Here is a 4698-nt window from a genome sequence, read left to right on the forward strand (position 1 = left end):
AGACTTGGAGAGAGGATGGAGTTCTACACCATTAATGCTATCTTGAGGTGAGAAATTAGTACCCTCTTTGGTAGATTTGATTCATTTATTACATCTCTTAACCCTTCAATACCATGAAATTCATAGATCTTGAAGAAAATCTCAAGAACTCAATTCTTCAAAATTCTAGGATTTGACAAAGAGGTAATCTCTTCACTACAAACTTATGTATTATACTCCATGGACGTAGTAGAGTATATTAAAGATAGATTTATATTTAAACATCTATTTATAAAACCTTAGAAACTAATCTTGAAATTGAAGAGTTGGTTGGTAGAGATGACGAATAGTGTTGGGTCTTGCTTGAACGATATCGTTTTGAGATTCTAATGGAACAATTAGATACCATGATATGTTTAATGAAGGATTTGGAGTTAAAATTCAAGGGTTTACCTTTACATGATAAAATAGGTATTTTTGCTAAACTTGTGAAATTGGACCTAAGTATTAAACATTTAGTTGGCTTAGATGGTATTATTGTGACGCATCCTTGATCCGCGTAAGTTTGTATATGTAGATTTTGACTTGTTGGCATCGTCGGTTCATTTGGGTAAGAATTGGAAAACAATTTGAGGTACGTTGAAATTTACTATCCTCAGAGCTTTTCTCCAACTCATATTGAAATGCGATTTGAATAAATTTTAAATGTGAATCCTAGTTTGTGGGGACGAGCGGGTTAGGATTGGACCATTCCTTGCATCAAAAAAAATATTTAGGTGCTACAGATATTATTTTCTTGAAATATAATATTGTTTTAGTTTTAAAAAACTAAATAAAGGAGGAATAATACTTGTAGTATTTTGTGAAGCGGGAATATATGATTGGTGAAATATTTTACAATTACATGTTTACAATTTGTTCATATGTATATGAACACTATAAATGCCAAATGTAAATATTTTGGGAGTTACTAGTGAAAGTCACCGAGATTGGTTCGAATCTTGAGTTCGTTACCATGAAACTACATGTATCGGTGTAGGGACACATTCTAAGGTTAAGCTGAGGTTGTGGCATAAAAGTTCCCCATTGTGAGGGCAAATGATCATTACTTAATGTGATGAAATTAAGTCGACCCGTACGGTACTACGGGAAGCCGTCCGAACAAAGAGGGTCAAATACTTGTGCTAGGTTGATCATCTAGTGTTGTTATATTATGTCGGTGTCGGTATAGCACTCCCGTTTAAAGGTAAAAGCTCACATGATTTTTGGTTAAGCTTACATCTAAAGGAAGACTGTGAAATATGCTTTACATTATGATTTTATTTATTTTCTAAATTATTAATTGATATAAATATTTCTGTCTTATATTAATTGTATATGCATATCTCATATTCTTTATATCATGTCCCACTTTTTTTGGGATAACCAATTTATGATTTGTATTAGGCATATGGAGCTTAGGCAAGTTGGCCAAATTTTCATTTATCTGTTTCAGGAACTGGACCCGAGCAGCACGAGGCTCGTGGATAGGACATCTCTACACCTCTTGTTATGATTTTTGGGTGAGGCTTCACATGTACCCATGTCATGCCAAGACGGTGACGTTGGTTATGCCAGTTTTGCCGCGGTTAGAGTGGAGAGGTACTTTAGATTATATTCCTAGTAGGGTGGTGTCTTTCCTTAAGGCACATCGGATGGTTAGAAAGGGATGTGATGTGTATCTAGCATATGTGAGAGATGTCAGTGTTGATACTCCTACCATTGAGTCAGTTCCGGTAGTGAGGGATTATCCAGATGTATTACCGGCGGATCTTTCGAGCATGCCGCCCGACAGGGATATCGATTTTGGTATTGATTTATTACCGGGTACTTAGCCCATTTCTATTCCACCATATCGTATGGACCCACCAAAGTTGAAGGAGTTAAAGGAGAAGTTGCAGGAGTTTCTTGATAAAGGTTTTATTCGGCCTAGTGTATCACCTTGGGGTGCTCCAGTCTTGTTTGTAAAGAAGAAGGATGGTTCTATGCACATGTGTATTGATTATCGCCAGTTGAACAAGCTTACAGTGAAGAACAGGTATCCATTGCCACGCATTGATGACCTATTTGATCAGCTACAGGGTGCCAGAGTGTTCTCCAAGATTGACTTGCATTCAGGCTATCATCAGTTGAAGATTCGGGAGCCAGATATCCCAAAGACTGCCTTCAGGACTCGATATGGTCATTACGAGTTCCTTGTAATGTTATTTGGGTTGACTAATGCCCCAACAGCATTCATGCACTTGATGAATAGTGTATTCTAACCCTATCTTGACTCATTCGACATTGTATTTATTGACGACATTCTGGTGTACTCCCGGAACTGGGAGGATCATGAGCAGCACCTGTGGACCGTGCTTCAGACCTTGAGAGAAAAGAAGTTGTATGCAAAAATTTTAAAGTGTGAATTCTAGCTCGATTTGATGGCATTTCTGGGTCATGTAGTGTCGAGTGGGGGAATTAAGGTGGACCCGAAGAAGATTGAAGCAGTGCAGAGTTGGTCCATGCCGTCTTCAGCTGCTGAGATTCGAAGTTTCCTTGGTTTGGCAGGGTATTACCGTCAATTCATAGAGGGTTTCTCATATATTGCTGGACCTATGACCAGATTGACCCAGAAGGGTGCTCCATTTAGGTGGACCAGAGAGTGTGAGAAGATCTTTCAAAAGCTCAAGGCTGCTTTGACTACGGCCCATGTATTGGTGTTGCCTTCGGGTTCGGGGCCTTATATAGTGTATTGTGATGCGTCGCGTATTGATCACGGCGTAGTGTTGATGCAGGACGGTAGGGTGATTGCCAATGCGTCTAGACAACTGAAGGTGCATGAGAAGAACTATCCTCTCCACGATCTTGAGTTAGCAGCTATTGTTCATGCCTTGAAGATTTGGCGGAACTATTTGTATGGTGTCCCTTGTGAGGTCTATGCCGACCATCGAAGTCTACAGCATCTATTCAAACAGAAGGATCTTGACTTGCGGCAGTGGAGGTGGTTAGAGTTGCTTAAGGACTATGATATCACCATTCTATATTATCCCGGGAAGGTCAATGTGGTGGCCGATACTTTGAGTCTCAAGGCGGAGAGCTTGGATAGTTTAGCATATTTACCGGCAGCGCAGAGGCCATTAGCATTAGATGTTCAGGCCTTGGCCAACCATTTTGTTAGATTAGATATTTCGGAGCCGAGTCGAGTTTTGGCTTGTGTGGTTTCTCGATCTTTTTTTTATGATCGTATCAGAGAGCGTCAGTATGACGACCCCCATCTACATGTCCTCAAGGACACAGTTCAACATGGCGATGTCACGAAGGTCACTATTAGGGATGACGGTGTTTTGCGGATGCAAGGCAGGCTATGCGTGCCCAATGTAGATGGTTTGTGTGAGCTGATTCTTTAGGAGGCCCATAGTTCGCGGTACTTCATTCATCCGAGTGCCGCCAAGATGTATCAGGACTTGAGGCATCACTTTTAGTAGAGGAGAATAAAGAAGGACATAGTGGAGGTTGTGGCTCGGTCCCTAAATTGCCAGGAGGTGAAGTATGAGCATCAGCGGCCAGACAGATTGCTTCAGAGGCAAGAGATTCCAGAGTGGAAATGGGAGCGGGTTACTATGGATTTTGTTGTTGGGCTCCCACAGACTCAGAGGAAGTTCGATGCAGTATGGATAATTGTGGATATATTGACCAAGTCAACTCATTTCATTCAAGTGGTGACTACTTATTCTTCAGAGTAGCTGGCTTAGGTCTATATTCGCGAGATTGTCACGCTTCATGGCATGCCGGTATCTGTCATCTCTGACCGGGGTATGTAGTTTACATCGTAGTTCTGGAGGGCCGTATAACATGAGTTAGGCACGCGGGTGGAGTTAAGTACAATATTTCACCCTCAGACTGACGAACAGTCCGAGCGCATTATTCAGATATTGGAGGATATGTTTCGTGTGTGTGTGATGGAGTTTGGGAGTTCTTGGGATCAGTTCTTGCCGATTGTGGAGTTTGCCTACAAGAACAGTTACAAGTCGAGCATTTAGATGGCTCCGTATGAGGCTTTGGATGGGAGACGATGTCAGTCCTCGGTGGGTTGGTTTGAGCCGGGTGAGGCAAGCTATTGGGTACAAACTTGGTTCAGGATGCTTTGGAAAAGGTTAAATTGATTCAAGATCGACTTCGTACAACCCAATCTAGACATAAGAGTTATGCAGATCGAAAGGTTCGCGACGTTGCATTCATGGTTGGGGAGCGGGTCTTGCTCCGGGTTTTGCCCATGAAGGGCGTTATGAGGTTTGAGAAGAAGGGCAAGTTGAGCCCAAGGTATATCGGGCCGTTTGAGATTCTTAAGAGGACTGGAGAAGTAGCCTACAAGCTTGCACTACCACCTAGTCTAGCTGCAGTTCATCCAGTGTTCCATGTTTCTATGCTCTAGAAGTATCACGGCCATCCATCTCACGTGTTGGATTTCAGCTCAGTCTAGTTGGACAAAAAATTATCTTATGTTAAGGAGCCGATGGCCATTTTGGACAGGCAGGTTCGAAAGTTGAGGTCGAAGAACATTGTTTCAGTGAAGGTTCAGTGGATGGGTCAGCTAGTCGAGGAGGCGACTTGGGAGACCGAGCATGATATGCCTAGCCGTTATCCTCATTGTTTCGCCACTTCAGGTATGTCTCTATACTCGTTCAAGGACGAACGTTT

Source organism: Nicotiana tabacum, chromosome 23 (assembly GCF_000715075.1).
Source record: "Nicotiana tabacum cultivar K326 chromosome 23, ASM71507v2, whole genome shotgun sequence".
Lineage (NCBI taxonomy): Eukaryota > Viridiplantae > Streptophyta > Magnoliopsida > Solanales > Solanaceae > Nicotiana > Nicotiana tabacum.